Source organism: Rhinatrema bivittatum, chromosome 14, assembly GCF_901001135.1.
Source record: "Rhinatrema bivittatum chromosome 14, aRhiBiv1.1, whole genome shotgun sequence".
NCBI lineage: Eukaryota > Metazoa > Chordata > Amphibia > Gymnophiona > Rhinatrematidae > Rhinatrema > Rhinatrema bivittatum.
Genome location: NC_042628.1, coordinates 49,857,705 through 49,883,378, shown reverse-complemented (window position 1 = coordinate 49,883,378; position 25,674 = coordinate 49,857,705). Strand labels below are relative to the sequence as shown.

General features: G+C 46.2%; 1 protein-coding gene across 4 annotated transcripts in view; it reads right to left on the bottom strand.

The window, feature by feature from the left end:
- Nucleotides 1-20,353, bottom strand: part of LOC115075846 (carcinoembryonic antigen-related cell adhesion molecule 3-like) — a 570,763-nt gene extending 550,410 nt beyond the window's left edge. For all 4 annotated transcript variants that reach the window (XM_029576699.1, XM_029576701.1, XM_029576700.1 and 1 more), the window contains exon 1: nt 20,103-20,353. The gene's annotated coding sequence lies outside the window, so the exon portion shown is untranslated. The remainder of the gene's footprint in view (nt 1-20,102) is intronic.
- Nucleotides 20,354-25,674: the final 5,321 nt, after the last annotated feature.

Genomic DNA, 25,674 nt, shown 5'->3' with positions numbered 1-25,674 from the left:
AATCACCGACCGAATCGTCTCCATTTTGAAGTGTGGAATGCGAAGGCATCTGTTTACCTCCTTCAGATCCAAAATTGGCCTTGACGTGCCGTCCTTCTTTTGGCACGATGAAGTAAATGGAGTAACGGCCCTCGCCTCGCTGACCGGGGGGCACGGGGGATATCGCTCCCAAGCCTTCCAGGCGTCGAAGGGTTCCCCGTACTGCTGCACACTTTTTTGGACACTTGCAGGGCGACACCAGGAACTTGTCTGCCGGAGTTCGTGCAAAATCTAACATGTAGCCGTGCCTTATCACGCTGAGGACCCACTGGTCCGACGTTATCTTGGCCCATTCCTCGAAAAACGACGCTAACCTGGCTCCTACGTTTGGAACGATGGACTGGAGCTGACGCGAGGGATGGGCCAACCGCATCTCATTAGGAGGCCTTGGACCCCGTTCCCGCCGGGGTTCCCCCCTGTCTACCGAACCGTTTCCCATGAAAGGACTGCGGCCACGAGGATGACAGGGAGGAACCCGAACGGTAGGAGGGACCGGAGGACCTCTGAGGACGCGACCTCCTGTTTCCTCGGAAACGGGACCTACTAGGGAAAGAGGACCGAGTTCTAGACCTGTCTTCAGGCAGCTTAAAGGCCCTGTTTTCCCCGAGGGACAGCATCAAATCATCTAACTCTTTGCCAAACAATAATTTTCCCTTGAACGGCAGCGCTCCGAGGTGAGCCTTGGACGACCTATCCGCCGCCCAATTGCGGAGCCAAAGACGGCAACGTGCTGAGACGGCCGAAACCATGGATCTGGCTGACGTACGAAGGAGGTCGTAGAGGGCATCTGCACTGTACGCTATTGCCGCCTCCAAACAATCTGCCTGCGTGGCCTCCTCCTCCGAGAGATCTGCATTTGCCTGGAGGACCTGGGCCCAGCGCAGGCTAGCCCGCATGGCGAAGTTACTACAGATGGCAGCTCGGACCCCCAACACCGAAACTTCAAAAATCTTCTTAAGCTGCACCTCTAGCTTTCTATCTTGTATGTCTCTGAGAGCCGTAGCGCCTGTGACCAGAATCGTCGACCGCTTTGTCACCGCCGACACCGCCGCGTCCACCTTTGGCAGCCGGAGGAGCTCCAGCGCGTCCTCTGGTAGCGGGTAGAGCTGATCCATGGCCTTGCTCACCTTCAGGCCCAACTCCGGAGTATCCCATTCGCGGAACAAAATATCCGACGCCGAGAAGTAGAATGGGAAGGCCACTGCCGGTCCAGTGAGACCCAGTAGCACTGGATCCATGTTGGCTCCCGGCCGCGAAACCACCGGCGGGGCCTCCACCCCTAGCTCCTGGAGGATAGCCGGAATAAGCGGGGACAGCTCATCCCTCCGAAAAAGGCGAACCACCTTTGGGTCATCTCCATCGATGGCCGGCGTTCCTTTACCTGTACCTGGCTGGGCGGGACCCTCTCCTGTCGCCCCATCAGCCCCCCCCCCCGGGGGCTCTTCGGGCGGATCTGCCTCGTCCGGCGACGTGGACTCGGTGTCCATATCCTGAGGGATACCCCGCAACGGACGCTTCCCTCTAGGTGGGGCTGGGGGAATGCACGAGCCATCCCTGGATTTCCTCTTCCGGGATCCGGCTTTGTCGGCTCCCTCCGTGGGAAAAGTCTTCCCCGCTCTCCGCCTGCGGCCTTTATATTTAAGGACTTTGCGTAATAACAGCGCAAAATCCGAAGAAAATGAGGACCCGGAGTCCGAAGATGCCTCGCCCGCGCAGGGGACTCAGCCCCCCCCCCCGAAGGCCGTTGCTGCGGCGAAAGTGCGGGAGGCATGCCGCCATCACCAGCAGCTTCCCGCGCGATTTCCCGGCCTGTCCCCAAAATGGCCGCCACTCCCGCGCTAAGCTTGTCAACGTGCGGCGGCGATCACGCCGGTCGGGATCAGCCCCCCCGACCTGCCCCGGACGGTCCCTCACCGCCCGAGACATAGGAAGAACAGATTCCCTCGTGCGCATGCGCGGCAAACCGACCCCCTCGGCATCCGGAGCGGCCGCGAGGAAGAAAACAAATTAAAATTAAACTGAACTCCAAATTAAATTAAAAGTACAATCCCCCGTCAAGCGGCCCCCCCGGCGAAGAAACAGAGAGCCGGCCGTAAAAGAAAAGCGTCCGCTTTATTTTTTTTTTTTTAAACAAACTTGCCACTGTCCCCGGTCCTGAGGCTCCTGCTCCAGCGGGGGTGAGTGAAACGGGCTCCCCGGTGTCACCCCCGACGCTGCTACTGGCACAGCCGGGTCCTCGACCCTAGCAGCGGCCTCAACCAGGGGGAGATGGTCCCCTCAAAACCTTCCAACCCCCCTGGGAGGCAGGACGGACGGGGACCTTCCTTCTTCAACCTTCCTGAAAAAAATCTCTCTTTCTTTTTTTAAAACACTAAAATGAAAAAATCAACCCTGACTAACTACCAGTACCCAGGACAGGCAGAGGCTGTGACTGCACCTGCACCATCTACTGGAGACAGAGTAAGACTGAGGGGCTGTGTGAGGCACGTTGCCATATATGGCTGAGTCCGACAGATCTTGCTCTGTCTCCATCTACTGGTGCGGAGTCACAACCCAGGTGTCCTGGACTGATCCTGGTACGTACAGGGAAAGACTTGTTACCTTGTTGGAGGTGTAACAGGGTAGATCCTGCGATGGTCTGACGAGCTGGGTCATCAAATATTGACTTGAAGAGGGCCAGGAAGCCGGTCAAGTCATTCAGAACAGGATCACCGCGTTCCCAAAGCAGGTGAAGCCCAGGCCAGGGCTCTTCCATTGAGTAACGATAGGTTGTAGGTAGTCTTGGCTATAACTGTGGGGAAGTAGTTAGGTTGCAAAGAGAAATGCATACTATATTGGTTAATAAAACCCCTACACATCCATGCATCCCCAGAAAAGCGTGTAGGCACTGTCATTTTGACAGTAACCACTGGAGGTAAAGAGTCTTTATCTGAAGCCATCGGAGTATTCAGTCAGGTATTCAACTGGTTGAAGGCGGCAGCCAGATTTTCCAAAGACTTCTGTTGCTCGGTGATCCGCTGGACCAGGCCAGGAATGGCCTGTAGGGCTGAGAGCTGAGCCGGGTCCATGGAGTTAGCAATTTGTTGAGTTTGTGGCATAATTGTGGACCCCTGGTTGCTGTGGCGATGACTCCTCCCCCGGGGAGGGGCCCCATGGGGAACCACAGCAATAGGCTAAACTTTTGAGTAAGTGCACACAAGGAAAGGAAACTTTATTGTACAGCCGTAGGATGGTTCGTGGAGAGCAGCAGTTCTCCCTCTGGCCACAGAGTAGTCTCTGAAGATGTAGTTCAGTCTGTGCACAGCAGAGGTGCAGGATGGATCTCACCCGATGCTGGTTATGGAGGGTCCGGTAGTGGTCCGCAGAGCGGAGTACGCCGAGAATCTGTGGTGGTGAGACAAGTAGAGAGACCAAAGGCAGAGATTCTCACTAGGCCTGTAATGCTGCAGAGGATGAGGCTTCCATAAGTAGAAGGTAGCGAGGCAGGCCAATGCCCGTGCTGTAGTTTTAGTGCAGGTTCCGGAGGGTAGAACGGAGCGGGCAAGGCCCTCGAAGAGTGAATACCTAGGCATCCTTCTGAGCAGGTACCTGGAGAGAAGCAGAAGAGAGTAGAAATGAGGAGCAGGTGTCCCAGAAATCTTCTGGAGCAATAACCCCGGAGGGTAGGCAGGAGCGGAAGCCCCCAAGGAGTGGGTACCCAGAGCGTCCTGAAGCGAGAATTACCCCGGAGGGTTCGTAGGAGTAGGAACGCCGAGAAGTGTCTCAGTGGAGGTCGAAATTAGCTGGACCAGAATCCTTGCTAACTCGTAGCAGTGTTGGAACTCAGAGGCTAAGTACCCGGAGGTAGTGACATCATACGGTGGGGACGCCCCCGAGGTTCCCGCCATGACGTGTTCATAAGGGGAGGCAATGCATGCATGCCCTAGGAGGCCTCATGGAACATGGTGAATACAATCGCCCATGCAGGTCCGAAGACACCGGAGAGTACGGCAAACTGAAGCGGAGGTAGCCATCTTTCCCAGAGGAGAAGGGAGAGAGAGAAGAAGACAGAGAGGGCGCAGCCATCTGCGACCGACAGGCGCAACAATCTTATGTTCTTATGCCCCTGTCCATGCTGTGGTGGAGCTGGGAACTTCTTTGGGCAAGTCTGGTTGTTACAGAATGCCTTTGTGCTTACACAAGAATTCTGAATTTGCTGCGTATTTGCATACAAAGTGGAAGCAATATGTTGATTCTAACTCTTAATACATTGACCAACCAGTGCTCTTCTGGGAGACTGCTAAGGCAGTGTTCCGACAAACATAAGTTAGCGAATGCTGGAGTGCTGATTTTTGAAGATTTGTTAGTGCCTCATGGTTACAATGGAGTCATTTGATGTTTATGTGGGGGAAAACATTTTTTTATGTATTTGCAATTGTGGTATTATTTTCTTTTCCTTCTTGAGAGTTCTGATGGTCTCCTTATCTCACCGCAGTTCTATTCTTTCCTTCAATTGATCAAACAAGATGTTTTCTCAATCTTTCCTCTATAAGTTGTTAAACATTTTATATCATTCTTCACTATTGGTGGTGCTTGCTGATGTGTGTAAATAGGATTGCAACTTTCACTTTACTGTCCAAGATATGAAAACCTGTATTCAAATTATTCGACAAGATACACCGATGGTGGACTTTTGTGAATTACAGTACTGTATATTTTAAGAATTATTATCTCACCTTTACAGATGAAATGAATGAAGATTTCTGAATCCAGTTCTTGTTTGAAATATAATGCACAAAGTACAATTTTACACTGCTTATGGTCAATGCCCCTGCATTCAGTTTTGGAAATCTGTTATAAGTCACCTGGGCATGATCACTAGTTTAAGAGTTATAATTTCTGCTGTCTTTTGGTTATTATGTTATACAGACAAAAAATGTGCTTATTGGAAAATATAATAGATAATAGTTGACCAAAGCCTTTTTAAGAGCCAAAAAGTGTATACTTTTCAACTGGCTGAAAGTTGAACCTCCTTCTTTTTCAGAGCAGAATACCCGTATGCTGGACATGGTTCATCTGGAGTTCCGGGCTGTGTCGGCTAAATCTCCCAAATATTACGCAGTGTTTTGTCAAGTTTGGTCTTTTATTGCAAAGCTGCCAGAGGGACTTGCAGAGTAAGCTGTAATTTTGGGTTATATCTGTTTAAAATGATTTCCAAGATGTGCATCACTGGTGTCATTGTTTTGGACATCTAATGAGATTGTTTGATGTGTGGGGGAGGGGAGCTAATTTTGGGGAGGAAAACAATTGGGTTTTTTCACTGTGTTTCTTTCTGGTCATTATATGTTGTTAATTATGCCAATAAAAATTAACGCTAAAACCGCTTCTCAACCGCCAGCACTTCCACTCGGTCTTGCAAGCATTAATCCTAATGGGCCTGATACTGACTGCTGGCAGGTTAAGTTTCTTACCCAAGGCGCTACTTAGCCAGATAAATTAAATCAGGCTAAGTTAGACCAGCTCTATGGCTGGTTTAACTTATCCGAATAACTTAACTGGATAAGAGTGAATATCACAACTTATCCGGTTAAGTCAATTGGATAAGTAGCACCGCCCAGATCTGCTCACTGCCTGCCCACAAACTGACAGGCTAAAAGATTATTGTAATGTTCTCTATATGGGTTAACTTGCAGGCATTGTTCACCCTCTGCAGAATCCGGCAACTTGACTCCTATCAGGCATGAAAATACATGACCATATAACACCTGTTCTTGCCTCTTTGCATTGGCTTCCTGTTGACAGTTAACACCTGTTAATGTTATTATTATTTTTCCTTTTGGCACACCTTGTTATTTGTAAACCGGCATGATGCGATTCCATCGCAAATGCCGGTATAGAAAAAACTCAAATAAATAAATATAAAACCCTCACGCTGATTCATAAACTTATCCATAATGATTGGCTTCCTTGATTCAATACTATTTTACGCATTTATAAACTATCTAGGACATTGAGATTAGTAAATAAATTCCTTCCAGAAACTCTATCACTCAAAGCAGCACATCTAGGAGTCCACAAGAGAGCAGGCATTTTCCATTGCAAGGCAAGATTATGGAATTTGCTTCCCCATGCTTTACATAACTACTGCGTGTACTAAAGCTTTTTAAAAAGCCTTAACATTTATTTTTTGGAAGCCTGTCCAGATTTAAATATGTGATACTTATTCCTATTATGCACACGAGGTACCTCTGCATCTGTTTAACATGATTAGTGCTGTTTATTCTCTGTGACAGTTGTGAATGTAATATTTTTAATGTATTTTTTACTACTTCATTATTTATGCATGTAAAATAATTTTATATTATTGATTCTGTATTGCAATTTCCTTACTTATTATTATTTATGTATGAGAGATGCTGTAATCCACCCAAAACATTTATGGGTGAGTGGAATATAAGTTATTTTAAAAATAAAATAAAAAATAAATGGTGATACACCTCTGTTGGATCCAACACCATCAGAAATTCTCCCTGCCTTACCACCAGAATCAACATGTTGCGGCCGGTCGCAGAGGGCTGCGACCGCTCTGCCTCACCTCTTTCTTACCCCTTTCTTCCAGTATCGGAGGTTGGCTGTCTCCACTGCAGCCTGCCGCGTCTCTCAGCGTTCCCGGAACAAACATGGGTGTTCCCACCCATGTTTGCTTGTGTCTTCTAGGGTGCGCGCGCGCGCGCCACCCACGCTTTTACACATGAGATGGCGGAAACCTCGGGGGCGTCCCCACTGCTTGATGTCAGCTCAACTCTGTATTTAACCCCGAGCTCCGCTACAGTCCAGCGAGTTAGCAAGGACTTCGGTTTGCTTCTCTGACCTCCTCTAAGCTCCCGCTTAGATGCTGCCTCGCCCTTTGGGGATTTCTCCTGTCTCCGCTTCATGGGGGCCTCTCGCTTCCAGCTACTCTAATCAGGATACCCGCTCCTCGGGAGTCCTTTGTTTCTATTTTTCAGGAACCTCGGCACTTATAGGCACTCTCTCCTCGAGGGCCTACCCAGCTTGGGATTCCTGCCTCACCTCTTTCTTACCCCTTTCTTCCAGTTCTTTTTTACTCAACGCACAATTAAACTCTGGAATTTGTTGCCAGAGGATGTGGTTAGTGCAGTTAGTATAGCTGTGTTTAAAAAAGGATTGGATAAGTTCTTGGAGGAGAAGTCCATTACCTGCTATTAAGTTCACTTAGAGAATTAGCCACTGCCATTAGCAATGGTAACATGGAATAGACTTAGCTTTTGGGTACTTGCCAGGTTCTTATGGCCTGGATTGGCCACTGTTGGAAACGGGATGCTGGGCTTGATGGACCCTTGGTCTGACCCAGTATGGCATTTTCTTATGTTCTTATGTTCTCATCGATCCGGGTCGCTCATCATCCTCAGAGGTCTGCAGCTCCACATTTACTATTTGTAGGTACTCGCTCCTCGAGGCCTATACAGCTCTGGGTAATCATCAGCAACTCCTCATCTACCACTCTCAGTATTTGTAGGTACTCGCTCCTCAGGGCCTATCTAGCTCTGGGTAATCATCTGCCTTGACCCTGGGTCTCTCCTGCTCATTCCTACAAGAGCCTCTCTTCTCCACTTCAATGTGAGTACTTCTATGCTGCTGCCAAGACCAATTGGGTTTGCAGCACGTCAGAATATCTACACTGACGATTCCACTAATCATTCCAGTTCCAGTACATAAGAACATAAGAAACTGCCATGCTGGGTCAGACCAAGGGTCCATCAAGCCCAGCATCCTGTTTCCAACAGAGGCCAAAACCAGGCCACAAGAATCTAGCAATTACCCAAACATTAAGAAGAAACCATGCTACTGATGCAATGAATAGCAGTGGCTATTCCCTAAGTATAATTGATTAATAGCCATTAATAGACTTCTCCTCCAAGAACTTATCCAAACGTTTTTGAACCCAGCTACACTAACTGCACTAACCACATCCTCTGGCAACAAATTCCAGAGCTTTATTGTGCGTTGAGTGAAAAAGAATTTTCTCCGATTAGTCTTAAATGTGCTACTTGCTACTTCATGGAATGCCCCCTACTCCTTCTATTATTCGAAAGTGTAAATAACTGAGTCACATCTACTCGTTCAAGACCTCTCATGATCTTAAAGACCTCTATCATATCCCCCCTCAGCCATCTCTTCTCCAAGTTGAACAGCCCTAACCTCTTCAGCCTTTCCTCATAGGGGAGCTGTTCCATCCCCTTTATCATTTTGGTTGCCCTTCTCTGTACCTTCTCCATTGCAACTATATCTTTTTTGAGATGCGGCGACCAGACTTGTACACAGTATTCAAGGTGCGGTCTCACCATGGAGCGATACAGAGGCATTATGACATTTTCCGTTCTATTAACCATTCCCTTCCTAATAATTCTTAACATTTCTATTTGCTTTTTTGACTGCTGCAGCACACTGATCCGACGATTTTAAAGTATTATCCACTATGATGCCTAGATCTTTTTCCTGGGTGGTAGCTCCTAATATGGGTGGTAGCTCCTAATATGGAATCTAACATCATGTAACTACAGCAAGGGTTATTTTTCCCTATATGCAACATCTTGCACTTGTCCACATTAAATTTCATCTGCCGTTTGGATGCCCAATCTTCCAGTCTTGCAAGGTCCTCCTGTAACGTATCACAGTCTGCTTGTGATTTAACTACTCTGAATAGTTTTGTATCATCCGCAAATTTGATAACCTCACTCGTCGTGTTCCTTTCCAGATCATTTCTATATATATATTGAAAAGCACCGGTCCAAGTACAGATCCCTGAGGCACTCCACTATTTACCCTTTTCCACTGAGAAAATTGACCATTTAATCCTACTCTCTGTTTCCTGCCTTTTAACCAGTTTGTAATCCATGAAAGGACATCACCTTCTATCCCATGACTTTTTAGTTTTCGTAGAAGTCTCTCATGAGGGACTTTGTCAAACACCTTCTGAAAATCCAAATATACTACATCTACCGGTTCACCTTTATCCACATGTTTATTAACCCCTTCAAAAAAATTAAGCAGATTTGTTAAGCAAGACTTCCCTTGGGTAAATCCATGTTGACTGTGTCCCATTAAATCATGTCTTTCTATATGCTCTACGATTTTGATCTTGAGAATAGTTTCCACTATTTTTCCCGGCACTGAAGTCAGGCTCACTGGTCTATAGTTACCCGGATCGCCCCTGGAGCCTTTTTTAAATATTGGGGTTACACTGGCCACCCTCCAGTCTTCAGGTACAATGGATGATTTTAATGATAGGTTACAGATTTTAACTAATAGATCAGAAATTTCATTTTTGAGAGTTCCTTCAGAACCCTAGGATGCATACCATCCGGTCCAGGTGATTTGCTACTCTTTAGTTTGTCAATCTGGCCTACTACATCTTCCAGGTTCACAGTGATTTTGTTCAGTTCGTATGACTCATCACCCCTGAAAACCATCTCCGGAACTGGAATCTCCCCAACATCCTCATTAGTAAACACGGAGGCAAAGAATTCATTTAGTCTTTCTGCAATGGCCTTATCTTCCCTAAGAGCTTCTTTAACCTCTCTGTTATCTAAAGGTCCAACCAACTCCCTCACAGGTTTCTTGCTTTGGATATATTTTTAAAAGTTTTTACTATGAGTTTTGCCTCTATGGCCAACTTCATTTCAAATTCTCTCTTCGCCTGTCTTATCAATGTTTTACACTTACCTTGACAATGCTTATGTTTTATCCTAGTTTCTTCAGATGGATCCTTCTTCCAATTTTTGAAGGATGATTTTTTTGGCTAAAATAGCCTCTTTCACCTCACCTTTTAACCATGATGGTAATCGTTTTGCATTCCTGCCACCTTTCTTAATGCGCAGAATACATATGGACTGCGCCTCTAGGATTGTATTTTTAAACAATGTCCAAGCCTGTTGAACACTTTTAACCTTTGCAGCTGCACCTTTCAGTTTTTTTCTAACTATTTTCCTCATTTTATCAAAGTTTCCCTTTTTAAAATTTAGTGTTAGAGCTGCAGATTTACTTATTGTCCCCCTTCCAGTTATTAGTTTAAATTTGATCATGTTATGATCACTGTTGCCAAGTGGCCCCACCACTGTTACTTCTCTCACCAAATCTTGCGTTCCACTAAGAATTAAATCTAAAATAGCTCTTTCTCTTGTTGGTTCCTGAACCAATTGCTCCATGAAGCAATCATTTATTACATATCAATGCATGGTAGTTTACCTTGATGATATTTTGATCTTTTCACAAGATCTTCACACACATCAAGAAGATGTTAAGGTTTTGAGACACCTGCGAGAGTATCACTTATACGCCAAGTTCGAAAAGTGTGAATTCCATAAGGAGTCAGTACCCTTCTTAAGATATATCGTCTCAAAGAACGGATTCCAGATGGACTCCAAGAAGTTGGAAAGCATCCGCGACTGGCCCCAGCCCGCAGGTCTGAAAGCCCCATGTTGCTTCTTGGGCTTTACCAATTATTACCGTTCATTTATCAAAAACTACTCTTCTCTGACTGTTCCTCTCACTGCAATGACCTGGAAGGGAGCCAATCTTGCCAACTGGTCTCTGGAAGCAATTTCTGCATTCTTAACACTCAAAGAGGCCTTTCAAAGACAGCCATGCCTCCGCCATCCAGACCCGCATCGCCCATTCATCGAGGTTCTAAGCCAGTACAGTGAAGCCAATGTACTCCACCCATGCGCCTTCTTTTTCAAGATGGTTCTCACCTGCCGAGAAGAATTACAGTATTGGTGATAAGGAGCTACTTGCAATCAATCTGGCCTTCGAAGAATGGCGTCCATGGTTGGAGGGCGCTCAACATCAGATCCTAGTCTACACTGACCACCGAAACTTAGAGTATCTCAAACATGCTCAACGACTCAATCACCACCAAGCAAGATGGTCGCTGTTTTTTAACAGGTTCGACTTCCCGTTGAAGTATCGCCCTGGAGAGAAGAACACCCGAGCAAATGCCTTCTCAAGGTCCTTTACCCCTCAGGACGTTCCGGATGAACCTCGCCGCACTTTGGCCATGATACAGCGATACTATTGGTGGCTGACCATGAAGAAAGATGTACAAGCGTAGGTGGAGTCCTACGCTGTCTGCGCCAAACAAAAGCCACCTGCTGGACGCCCTTGGGGTCTGCTACAACCCCCTACCAGTGCCAGACGAACCATGGACGCATATAGCAACAGATTTTGTGGTCGATCTACCAACACCGCCACCATTTGGGTCACAATTGACAGTTTCTCCAAAATGGCACATTTCGTAGCCTTACCAGTCCTACCTTCAGCCGTAGAGTTAGCTAAACTCTTCATTAAGCACATATTTCATCTCCATGGTATGCCTAAGCACATCCTGTCTGACAGAGGATTTCAATTCACTGCCAAGTTCTGGAAGTATTTGTCAAAAGTTCGACATCTCATTGGACCTGACTTCCTCATACCATCCTCAGTCTAATGGTCAGACAGAAAGGATGAATAGGACACTCAAGCAGTTCCTTCGCTCCTATGTGAATTCCAGGCAGAGTGACTGAGCTGAACTACTAGCTTGGGCCGAATTCGCCATTAATTCACATTCTGCCACATCTACGGGGTCTTCCCCCTTCCAACTTGTCTATGGTAGACAACCATTGCCACCACTACCACTTGCCTTACCCTTGGCATCTCCTGCAGCTCAAGCCACCGCCATGGAACTATCTCAGCTCTGGAAACAGCCAAAGAATGACTTCAAAAAGCTGGACAGAGAGCTAAAAAGACTTACGACGCTCACCACCGAGAGGCTCCTCAGTTCCAGCCAGGCGATAAGGTCTGGCTAAGCACTAAGTTCCTCCGTCTCAAACTGCCTTCAGCCCGCTTTGCACTTTGCTTCATGGGACCTTTTGCCATTCTTCGTCATTTGGGTAATCTAACCTACAGTCTGCGACTACCACCTTCGATGAAGATACATAACACCTTGTTGAAACCAATAAAACTCTCGGAGTTCTCTAAAAAGACACCAGAACCCACCAATCTGGATGCGGAAGACGACATTCTAGATGTCCACAAACGAGGCAAGACATGGGAATACCTCATCTCTTGGGAAGGCTATGGAGCGGAGAACTCTTGGGAGCCACTGTCCAACATCACATCTCTCCTGCTCATTCCTACGAGAGCCTATCTTCTCCACTTCACTGTGAGCACTTCTACGCTGCCGCCAAGACCAACTGGGTTTGCAGCACTTCAGAATATCTACACTGACGATTCCACTGATCATTCCAGTTCCAGTACCGCAGTACAATAAAGCTTGCCTGCGCTGTGTCAGTCTCCTTTTAGTCTATCGGGTTGGTTTCCCCGCAGGGTCCCCTCCCCGTGGGAGGAGTCATTGCCAACCCGACCAAGGGTCCACAAATGCCACAAACAAAACACAACAACTTTAAGGTCTTCATCCTGAATGAGTCTCTTTCAGGGCTTTGACCTCCTTTAGTGCCAAAACTGGATGGGTTTGATCCTGTTGGAGGAGGAGTTAGCAATCTGTTATGAATCTCCATGAGGAAGGAGTTATAATCGTATGCTCAGCTCCTGTAGAGGGAGTAGATAACAATCTGTTAGGATTAGACTGCGGAGCTAGCAATCTGTTATGAATCCGTTGCTGAAGACTCCTGATGGGGAAGGAGTAGCAATCTGTACCAGCAGATTGCTTGGAGAGGGCACTCAGCTGTAGAGGAATATAGATAGGTGAATTCTTGGGCCGATGGCACATAACAGCGCCCCCAGGAGGATATCCTGAGAGGGACCACCGGCTAGGCTTGGGTATGGAGACAGACACAGATAGTTTTTATTAGACAGGTTAGTAGAACCATCAGAGGTGGCAGTAGTGAGCTGATATGCCCGGCAGGGCTGGTCCCTCAGATACTGGAACAGCGATCCCAGGGTTGCTGAGCTGTAAAGAGACTATAGATAGTGAGTAGACAAGGTATGCTGTGTTCATAGCCAGAACTAGATGACAAATCTTACATAAGGTCTTAAGGAAGTTCAGTAGCAGGAAAGGGTTAGGCCCTCGAGGAGCGAGTACCTGGCTCCAGGGAAAGCTCTGAGAGAGCGAAGGTAACTCACAAATGTCTGTATCTGCGATAGCTTCTAGGCAGTAGAGAATCTTCAGAATGTCCAGGAACATGGGCCTCGAGGAACGAGTACCGGTTCCTATCTGCAATCTGAAATAAAGAAAAGAGAGCGAGGCCCCTGAGGAGCGGGTACCCCTGGTAAGTCCGAGGAGGCAGAATAGCTTGGTTGAATCCGTAACAAGTCCATATTCTTGTCCTTGCTAACTCAATTTGTTAGCGAATGTGGAGACCTTTTATATTGGAAGCGGATGACGTCAACTCAGGGGACGCCCCTGAGGTTCATGCCCTTGCTGGTACATCAATCAGTGCGCGCACGTCCTACGTCATCAGGCAACATGGCGGATCCGCAGAGTCGAGCCAGTCCAGGGACGCCAGAGGGAGATGGCATGGAGACGCCACGGCAGCGACCGTCCATCAGACCCGGAGGGAGTCGCCACAGAGGGCGGAGTGAGGGCGTCGGGCAGCGACGGACGCATCAGAATTCTTTGACTGTTTTTGTGTTCTACTGTTTACTTTCCGAAGGAAAAATTTATAAGTATGTGCATCATTAAAACCTTTCAGGTATCTGAAGGTCTGCATCGTATCTCCCCTGCACCTCCTCTCTTCTACGGTATACATAGGCAGTTCCTTCAGCCTCTCCTCATAAGTCTTCCAATACAGACACCATACCATTTTGGTCGCTCTTCTTTGAACCACCTCTATCCTGTCTCTATCCTTTTTGAGAAACAGACTGAGTGCAGACCTCCAGGTGAGTGTACAAGGGCACCATCACTTCTTTTCTTACTGGTTATTTCTCTCTATGCAGCCCAATATTCTTCTAGCTTTAGCTATTGCCTTGACACATTACTTCACTGCTTTCAGATTGCCAGACACTATCATTGATCTTTCACCACCCATCACATACAGCTCTTTTGGATTACTGCACCCCAGATGTATGACTCTCCACTTCTTGGCACTGAATCTCAGCTGCCAAATCTTCAACCAGTCTTCAAGCTTTCTTAAATCACTTTTCATTTTCTCTACTCCTTCAGGCCAATCCACTCTATTGCAGATCTTAATATCATTTGCAAAAAAACAAACTTTACCTTCTATCCCTTTCGCAATGTTGCTCACAAAGATATTGAACAGAACTGGTCCCAAAACCAATCCCTGTGGCACTCCACTTATAACCATTGTTTCTTCAGAGTAGGTTCCATTTACCATTACACGCTGTCTCCTGACAGTCATAAGAACATAAGAAATTGCCATACTGGGTCAGACCAAGGATCCATCAAGCCCAGCATCCTATTTCCAACAGTGGCTAATCCAGGCTACAAGTACCTGGCAAGTACCCAAAAACTAAGTATATCCCATGCTACCAATGCTAGTAATTGCAATTTCTTAAGTCAACTTGATTAATAGCAGGTAATGGACTTCTCCTCCAAGAACTTATCCAAACCTTTTTTAAACCCAACTACACTAACTGCACTAACCACATCCCCTGGCAACAAATTCCAGAGTTTAATTGTACGCTGAGTGAAAAAGAATTTTCTCCAATTAGTTTTAAATGTGCTACATGCTAACTTCATGGAGTACCACCTAGTCCTTCTATTATCCGAGAATAAATAACTGATTCACATTTACCCATTCTAGACCTCTCATAAGGCACCGCCACCACGGGGAAGGTCAAGACGAAAGAAAACGCCAAGAAATCTATCTAAAGATGCTATGGAAGGGACCAGGAGGGACCCGACATCGATGGAATGCGAGGAAAAACCCCAAGAAAAATTGGGGAAAAGAGTTTTCCACAGTTTTAAGGAAAAAATTGAAGAGCTCACTCACACCATGATGCGAAACTCCATGGAAAAAAACAGACTGGAGAGGGGCCCCGTGTGAACGTGTAGTTTAGGGCTTGCTGGGCGGGCAAAGTATACAAAGTCAAAGTTCTGGAAACTCTGTCAGCAATTTTCCATCTGATGATGTCACCTATGTGTGAGGACTACCATCCTGCTTGTCCTTGATTAAATTACTACTTACCAGATAATTTCCTTTCCTGTAGGAAAGGCAGGCCAATCCACACGAGTGGGTTATGCACCTCTACCAGCAGATGGAGATGGAGGAAAGCCCTGCCCTGACATCAGCCTGCCAGAATTCTCTGGAAAAACCAAAGTATGGACAAACAGTCAACCACTCATGCTTCCAACCAATTTGGAACACTGAGCAGTCAAAAGAATTAACATTCACTGCACTTAGGGGCTGGTTATGACACTTACCAGTCCTTCAATGAATAAACAATACCAAGACTCTGCGTCATCCTAAGGATGAACTAAAAGGCAAGTCGGCAACCAAGGGAAGGTTGTGGATTGATCTGCCTTCCTTAGAGGAAAGGAAATTATCAGTGAAGTAGTAATTTCTCCTTCCTCTGCACTCAAGCAGGCCAATCCACGAGTGGAATGTACCAAAACTACTCCCGAGCAGGGCTGGAGATTGCCTGCAGTCCCATCAACACCTCATGTGTGAAGGTGACATCTTCCTGCGTAGGGTGACTACTGAAGTTGGTGGTGCATCAGAAAATTTGCTGCTGCTGCTGCCATGTGATCAACTCTCTGAGCTGCCTCCCCCCAGCCTGACATCATTAATAAATGCCAGGCTCAAAATGTCTCCTTTGACATGCTAACATGTGTGACATTGAGCCAGACTGGTCGCAGCCCAGAGCAGGAGCAGAGCTTTACTTTATTGGTTATTGATGCCAGCAGTTAGGGACAGTTCATGATAATCGCTGCCTGAGGCATGGTATAGAATAGAATGAGATGTCCCCCCTCTGCTGCCACCCCTGCTAAGGTACCCAAAAGGGATGCACTCTCCAAGACACAGCTTACACCAACTCACCATACAAAAGAAAATTCAAATTCTGGTATCACCTCATTAACAGCAACACAAACACCTTTCACTGCCAGAAACTTGAAGTAACACCTGGGAACTTTTGATTTTCAGTCACCTTGAGATTGTTGTGGATTAGTGGAGAAGAGATGGAGGAGAGCAGAGAACACACAAACTTTCTACTCCTACCCTCTCTTCTTCTTATTCCCTTCTTCCACTTTCTCATTCCCCCTTCCCCCTCACTTACTCCTTCCCTCTCAGTCAGTCACACCCTCCCTCCCACTCAACTCTTCCCTTCCTTCTCAGTCACTTACCCCGCCCTCCCACTCTTACACTGGCTCTTTTCCTTCCCTCTCAGTCACTCCCTCCCTCCTACTCAACCCTTCCCTTCCCTCTCAACACTCGCCCCTCCCTGCCACTCATCCCATACCTTCCCTCTCAGACTCTCAACCCATCCCTTCACTCACTGCCACGCAGGAACTCTTCTCACTAGGGAGGGATGGAAACCCCTCTCCACACACAATTTAAAATTATGCATTTGTAATACAAGATTTTACATGAAAAAAGACACTCAAAGTACAGTCTTTAGAAGTAAAAGTATCACAATATGTATATTATATTTACATGCACTGCTATGGTGCCAACCAGAAAATGCTGCATAAAAACCAAAAAGACACTTGGAACATATGGTATTAGGACTATTGTAATGCGTATTGGGTGTGGGCTTGGCCTTCAGAAAGCCATGAGCAAACTAAAATACAATTACAATATAATAAACCTCCCATTCCAAAACAACACCAATTGCCAGCACTCAAACAGTAACAACCTTACCTACAAAAAGGCAGCACTGCAAATATTATACCAGGCCTGAAAACACAAATATACTACTTATGTTACGCCCGTCGGGCGCAGACGGCTGCGACCTTTGATGCTCACCTCTTTTCTCCCTGTTTCTCCTACTTTGGGACAAGTAGCGGTGTCTGCCAGTCAACGCCAACTTCCTCGGCATCTCCCGAGCAGTGTGGGCGCTGCCGACCACCATCTTGAATCGGGAATTACATAAGTCGCGAGCACAAGGACCTCCTAAGTACACGTCATGGTGGGATCCTTTGGAACGTCCCCTCCCAATGACGTCAGATGCCTTCCATACTTAACCCGACCAGCCCTTGGCTAAGATGAGTTAGCAAGGAGTTCCTACTTGCCTAATTCCGCTCTACTTGGACTTCCTGTTCCTACATGGGTCTAGACGCTGAGTACCTGTTTCTCGGGGGCTCATCTGCACTCTTGGCAACATCCTTGAGTTATTCCCCTACTGCTCAGAACTGTGTCTATCTACTTTCTTCCGCTCTGCGGGCTCTGCTTTTATCTCCATAATAAAGTCTCTCTACCTCAGAGTTTTGTACATTCTAGACCAAGCCTGCCGACGGTGAGGCCCACAGGGCTCCTCCCTGTGGGTGGAGTCAGCTCTCGCCTCGGCCCAGGGTTCACAATATGCAAGTTCATAACAACTTATCAGGAAAACATAACAAACCAAGCTGCTATAGATCCCTACACAGAAACTGCACGCTAGTAGAATACCTCACCTCATTCACACATACAGAACCCAGACAGAGCCTCACTAAATACAGAATAAAGAGACCATAAATAGAAGCATGCAGACAAAACCTGAACTGGAAATTGCAACAAGTACATACAAAGTGCACCAATGGAAAAACAGAAACATACTATTCCTCAGAAAACATCAAGCAATAAAATCAAGAAATCCCAAGTTTGCTTACCGTAAACAGAATTTTCCGTAGATAGCAGGATAAATTGGCCATGCTGTTTGGGGACATCCCCCTGGCAGCCCGAAGCAGAAACTCTCTCCACAGATTCAGAGTTGTACTCTGTGCGCCTGCGCGGCTGTTCCCATGTGATTACCCGACACTCTCTCAGTTAATAGAAACGCATATGTAAGCAGAGAACAGAGAAGTGAACAAGGTAGATATAGAATGAGTAAAGGGCTGTCCAAGGAGGAGGGTAGGATCGGATGGCTAATTCATCCTATCTACAGTAAACACCATTTACGGTAAACAAATTTGCTTTTTCCCCCATCAATAAGTAGGCTGAACTAGCTATGCTTTCTGGGAGTCCCTAGCTAATGGTCTCTTGAGCACACCTGTAACTCTAAGTCTGTAAGGTTACCCTTCAATCTGGCACGGGATGAGAGAGCTGGTGATCGAGAAACCGCCCTAAGTGGTTTACATGTGAGCAACAAAGTGCAATACTGCCTCACCCATCGCTGCATCTGATCTAGCTTGTTGTCGGAGGCAATAATGAGCCATGAAGGTATGCAGAGACGACCAAGTAACTGCTTTGCTTGAATCGGCATCCAGTCATTAGGTTGCAAGAATGGCAGAATGGTTTTGAGATGTCATCTTGAATTTCTCTTTCCGAATAAATTTGTTCAAGGCCTGAAGGTCCAAGATGGGTCGGAGGCCCCCCTCCTCTCTTCAGAATGAGGGAGTATTGGGAGTAAAAACCTCGACTGTGCTGATGTTTGAGGCAATGGTTGGATCGCATGTTGTTTGAGTGTACCTTCTAGTGAAGAATACGGTTCTGATGATCCCGAGGAGACGGTGTGAGATGGGGGAGTTGTGGGATTATTTGGAAATTTGGTTGGTAACCTCTCTGTACCACACTGCTAACCCAACAGTCCGATGTGATGGAGGACCAGGCCTGGTAGAGGGAGGGTATCCTGCCGCCTATCGCTGACAAAGGCTGTGGCAGAGTCTCCCTCAAAAATTCTGTTGAGGCTTCTGGTTAGAGCCCTGCTGTTGTTTTTTGTGGTCGTCATGTCCTTGCCGAACCCCATGGTTGCACTTGTTGTGGTTGCTGTCTTTGCGTTTCGTAAGGGTTGAATTGTCTATATTGACATCTGCAGCAGTCAAAAAAGCAAACAGAATATTAGGAATTATTAGAAAGGGAATGGTGAATAAAACGGAAAATGTCATAATGCCTCTGTATCGCTCCATGGTGAGACCGCACCTTGAATACTTTGTACAATTCTGGTCGCCGCATCTCAAAAAAGATATAATTGCAATGGAGAAGGTACAGAGAAGGGCAACCAAAATGATAAAAGGGATGGAACACTGCCCTATGAGGAAAGGCTGGTTAGGGCTGTTCAGCTTGGAGAAGAGACGGTTGAGGGGGGATATGATAGAGGTCTTTAAAATCATGAGAAGTCTTCAACGAGTAGATGTGAATCGGTTATTTACACTTTTGGATAATAGAAGGAGGGCACTCCATGAAGTTAGCAAGTAGCACATTTAAGACTAATCAGAGAAAATTATTTTTCACTCAACGCACAATTAAGCTCTGGAATTTGTTGCCAGAGGATGTGGTTAGTGCAGTTAGTGTAGCTGGTTTTAAAAAAGGTTTGGATAAGTTTTTGGAAGTCCATTAATTGCTATTAATCAAGATGACTTAGCAAATGGCCTCAGCTATTACTAGCATTAGTGGCATAGGATCTTCTTCGTGTTTGGGTACTTGCCAGGTTCATGTGGCCTGGTTTGGCCTCTGATGGAAACAGGACGCTGGGCTTGATGGACCCTTGGTCTGACCGAAACATGGCAATTTCTTGTTCTTATGTGCATACGATCATGCTTGCAAATAAGCGTGATCACTGCATAGTGTGATTTAAAATGATCTAAGAATGATTTTTTTTCACCAAATGACTATATAATCTACGAATAAGAGCAGGAGGGGACAAGAAGGTGGAGGCTGAATTAGTGCTTATCTAAATAGGAATGTGGTATGTGTTTTGTAGGGACTCCAGCATTAAATGATACAGCCTCAGAAACAGATCAACTTTAGTTGGCAACCGGGTCAAACCACATGGTCCTTCTCTCCAAACATCCATATCTTGACAGTGATATCTCACTTCACAATACAGTCTCCCGAGGATGTTATTTAACCTTTTTCCTCTCAGATTGCTACTAAGCCCCCGAAAGTAATAAATCTCTCACAATAAAGACATTCTCCTGAAGTTGCTACAACCCTCCTCCCACCGTGCAGATAATCCTCTGAGGCTAATACCTCGCTCCTCCCACCGTGCAGGCAATCTCCTGAGGGAGATATTTCTCCCTCCTCACGCTAAAGAAAGCCTCGCTCGCTCGCTCTTTCCCTCGATATCTTCAGCCACACGCCACAAGGCACGCAGACGTCGCCAACTCGAAAGGTCAGCACGCTCCTCTAGCCTCTCTCTGAAGCAAAGCCCCGCCTATTCTGGTCGCGCTCCCTGCTAGCAGGAGTACGCGCGTCCAGCGGGCGAGACTTAGAAAGCTGCGCGCTCGTGCTGCTGTAGCCGCCGTTGGAAAGAGTCACTCTTCCTGGCGTGGGAGAGAAATTGCGGGAAGTGTTGCGCATGCGTAGAGCCACAAAGAAAAAAAAATGAGACCCAGGAAGGGATTCTGATGGCTCGCCCTATTTTGTGAAGTAACACAAACTCCTCCAAAGAAAAGACATCTAGAACCTTGCCATTCCATACGGTCACCGCACTGTCTCTCAGGATTCAAATAACGGCAACCTTATGTAACAGACGCAGCCAGAACTTCACTCCACCTTCTTTCACTGCCCTTTTACAAAATATTCAATAAAAGACAGAACACTCTGGTATGGGAAACATCAGGCCGCAGCTTTATTAATAAACATAACTAGCCCAAGCCCTTATACCTCATAAAATTTCAGTTATCCGCCACCGACCAGCAAGATAACCAACCACAGGCCACCTGGCCTAGTCCTAGTTAGCACCCGCCGCCTAAACTCCAGCCCCTGCCACCGGCCAGCAAGGAGCTAAGCCCAGAGGAGCCACTTGCCCGACGGGTATCAATCCAGCCAGTAGATACCCTAAACTGGCTACCCGTCAAGCCACCACATGGCACTAAAGAGGCTCGGGAAAACTGCCAGCCAAAGCTGCTACAGGAACCAAAATCATTTAGTTACAAAATCGATCACAAGGGCGGGCGGGAGGGAGGGTCACCGCTAGGCCAGGAACCCAGGGAGGACGTGAGCCCTGCCGGTAATCACGCCCCTTTAAATAAACCTATAAATCCCGATATTCCCTGCGGCGCCTGCCAATGCGATCGCACTGTGAAGGAGTATTCAAAATTAAATCTATATCAAGGCCCTCTAGCCTCCCCCTCCCCTGCACCCACCCCTTCCGGCGTCACGCTGCCGGAGCTTGTCTGGCATGCCTGTAAGCATCGAGCAGCCCGGCACTCTGGCCGAACCGCCCTTTCAAAAAAGCAGCAATGCAAATACTACACAAGGCCTTACAACATTAATATATCACCTACTGGAGTAACAGAACAAGCTGGACTACTACAGAGAAACTACATACTAGCAGAAATACTGCACTTCAGTCACACACAGGCAAAACAGAGATTGACCCTTACCTAATATAGAAATAAGACACTGCAAATTAGAAACAGAAACATGCAAACAAAACCAAAATTGAAAGCCTGAGAAACTAGACTCTGAACAGTGGAATACTGAAGAAAGAGCAAAATACAAAAATATAAGAAATGCACATTCCCAAAGATGGCATATTCAAATTGCTAAAGTCTCAAAATAAATTTTTTTTACCTTTGTTATCTGATCTTTGTAATTTTCTAATCAGTTGGTCCTGGTTTCTTTCCCATTTTTCCCTTGTTGCTCATTTCCTAATTCCTTTTAAGTGTCTCTCTTCTCCTACTGTCTTCTTCTCTTATTCCCTCACACACACACATGCACGTGCACTTTCTCTCACAGACTCCCTCACACATACTCACACACGCTTTCTCTCACAGACTCCTTCACACAAGCTCTCACACTCATGCTCTCTCCCACACACAGACAAGCTCTCACTCTCATTTGCTCTCCCCCAATACAAGCTCTCACTCTCACTCTCTCACTCCCCTCCTAGGCTCTCATTCTTATACACACACACAGATGCACAGCCAAGCTCCCATTCTCACACACAGACGCACACCCAGGCTCCCATTCTCACCCAAATAAACATTTAAGCTCTCATTCTCACCCACATACACACATTCAAGTTCCCATTCTCAGCCACACATGCATTCAAGCTCCCATTCTCACCCACTCACACACAGGGCCTTTTCATTAGGCACAGCCAAAATCCTGTGTCGGCCTTGCATCTCTGGCCCTCCTCTTTGCCGTTGCAGGGTTGGGATCCCGTGATGGCCTTGCAGCTCTGGCCCTCTTCTTTGCCGTCGCTTCCTCCCATCGCATCCTAAGAAAGCATATAATAAGAGTTTGCAGGCAGTCTCTTTGTGGAATAATTCTGGCCATAGCTTTATTTATAAAACAAGAGTATGCTTTCTAACTAGCTATCTAAGGTTTGGTTTTTACACCTTAACATTTTGTCAATTAATCAGTTAGTCCAAATTGTCACTTGCAGTGGGTATGTAACCGTCTCTTTTCTGTCAGTAAGGAGGTCCAGACAACTGATCCGTAAAGATAGACTTTTATTGCCAGCAAGATGCAGCTAAGACAACGGCTTAGTACAACTGCATGCCACGCCCCCTTCGGAGCAAACCTTTATACATTTTACAGTTCTTATCTTTCACACATGCGTACTGGTTTTGCTGAACAAACATTTTACAAACTGCTGAACAAGCAATAGCTAGCGTGGTCTCTAGTAGGCGTAGCTTATGATCAGACTATTGTTTCGTCATTTAATTGACGGGTTAGACATTTGCGACGGCGTTCGTATTAATACAATACAAAATATGAATCCCATATGGAGTCATGTTCACTAAACGTTAGTGCGTAAGTACGTTATTACGTATTAGGTTACGTTTGCGTTGCAAATGTTAGTAAATCAAGATGGCTGTGCGTTTCACTGCAGCATGATGAGACGAGGGGCGTCACAGCTGTGCAGTCTTCAGGGGTTCATGGAATCGAACTCCTTCATTCCCCCCTTTGATACTTCAACGTCGAAGGAAAGTGGAAGTATCACTTGTAGCTGTTAGGTAACTGAAAAGAGAATCAAGAATTAATACATGGAGTTTGCAAAGTGGACCCTAAAATGCTGCCAGGTCGTTGGTTACTTCACGGGTTTGAGACGGATGGGCCCTATAGGCGTCACCCCCCTTTGTAGCCCGACTTACCCTAGCAACAAAAGTGGTCCAGGGGATGTTCGACTAATGGGAGTATTAGAGTTTGGTTTCAAAATAATCGTTATCTGAAGTATCAGAGTCAAAAGAAATATCAGAGTCAGATGCATTAGAATCAGGGAATGGGGAAATTGACACATACTTATTGATCATCATAACATGAGCTGCAGCTCTGCGATCAGCAATGGTTTCAATCATTGATCTGAGATTTCTGAAAATAAGAGGTAGACAGAAAGGGAACAAAATGCAAGTTAGAATAAAAAATAGCAGAGGAAAGAGAATGTCCTTTAATCCGGGAATGGAGGTGAGCCAATTTGGTAATGAGGAAGTCCAATCAAGGACACCGGTCCAGGTTTGCACAGGAACATGGGCTAACCGGATCATTCGGTCAGTAATGTCCTCGATTACTTTACTCTTATCATCAATCTGCAAACAACAATTGGAGAGATTAAATTTACCACAGACACCACCTTCTTGTGCTAGGAGGTAATCCAAGGCTAAACGATTTTGGTAGACAGCTGTAATTATTTTGGTATTTTGTTTGGCAAGGATATTGAGAGCCATTGCAGAATCGTTAGTCAGCATTTCTAATACCGCTTGCAGGCGAATGATGCGATTTAACATGTATATAGGAGTTCTATATCCATAGGAGCCATCCTCAGCCCATGTGGCCGGGCCGTAGTATTGTACAATGCGTTCAGGAGGCCACTCCTGATCCTTCCAATCTCCAATAGAAACTTTAGGAGTTCTGCGACGCTTGTTTGGCTTCATGGGGCTGTAAACGGGTACACCTAATGTTTCTCCTGCTGTGATTGGCAAGAGAAAGAAACTTGGTCGTATGGTGGCTAGGAAACAAGTGCCATACCAGTTGAGTGGTAACAATTCATATGCCCGTCGGCCACAAACGAAGTAGTAGCCGTCTGGTGCAGCGAAGATGGTAGTTGGCACTCCAGCTGCTGTCCACGTTTTGTTGAGGTTTTTTTCAGTCCACATGGTAGTGGGCATTGTGAAATTCTCAGTTTGCCACCAGGTTTGTTTAGTTAGGTTAGCAGTAAGCACCCCAGTACATGGGGAATTACCAACAGAGGTAGTATATATTCGGGAATGTTGTCGAGAAATACACTGTCTGCCAATGACATCGGTCTGGAGAGCCCATTCGTATGGGTGTGGTTTTCGTTTGTAAGTTATAGTCGTGTTTAATTGGTTAAGATCGGTTTGGAAGACTTCTTTAGCTTCCCACGGCCATTGCTCTCCAGTGTCCGTTCCTCCGCAGACAAAACAATTTTTAACTTCGAGGGAGAGAGCTATATTCTCAGCCAGATTGACAAACATATTCTTTGCTTGATTGGAGAAAGCATGTTTTCTCAATTCTTCTGATGCGTGGGATATTTCATCGAAGAAGGATTGATAGCCTACTACAGTAGTTTGATGGATGATTGGTCGAGGCTTGTCTCGACGCTGGGTGATGGTTATGTAAGTCATGGGGTCTTTTCCGGTACCATCGATTCCAAAGCCCCAAGTATCTTGCCAGGGAAATCCTTCACCTCGTATTGGCCATTGTATGGACATGATATTACCAGCTACTGTAGTTAATCTGCCAATTCCATGGCAGCCATGATATCCACCTCCTGTATAGTCACATACCAGAGCCCATCCTGATAAAATTAAGTCTCCTTGACATGGTAGCCAATTTGATGGGTTGGCTACCCGATTGTAAGGGCAAAGGTACTTGTGGTTGTGAGCGTAGGACTTTTTCCAGGACTGAGATCCGCAATGGAGGGCGTTAGGGTGTTTTCCAATGGCTTCACAGGCGTCGAAGGTTATTGTAGCTGTAGATTCTCCTCCGATAAGGACTTTGGTTGAGTTGATGTAGTATAGGATACCTTTTCCTTCTGGAACGATAGTTGAGGTATAGCTCTTTGGTAGTCCAGCGGTGAGGGTAATGTTATAGTACTTGGGAGTTGTTGGGGTATGACAAATGACTTTGTCATCTTGTAAACATCGGTGAAAAGACTGGTATCCTTGAGTGGTATTCAATGCACATGCAGGCTGAGCTGCACATAAGGTTGGTGGCTGAGATTGGTGTATAATGGTAGAGACAATCTGGAATCCATCTGGAGTTGTGGTACGGATTAACTTGACACATTCAGTGCAGTTCTTGCCGAGAGGTAGAACAAGAGATGTAGCTCTAGAACAGGAAAGTAGTAGAATAACTTGTAGTAGTCTGTTTCTCATGGCTAGAAGTTGAAGGTGACACTTTGGTCTCGAGTTGTAAGTAGTTCAGTAGATTAATTCTGAAATGAAGAAAAATGTATATGTTAGTACTCTTTAGCAAAGTACTATAGTCATCTAATCTGGACTAGTCTGCTGCCTGTTGTGAGTGAATTTTAATTTGTTGTCCCCAATCCTGGAGACTTGCCAACTGGAGGCAGCAGGTTTTAGGCGAGTCCAGTGAATCCAGGAAGGACATCCAGAGACCTTTACAGCAG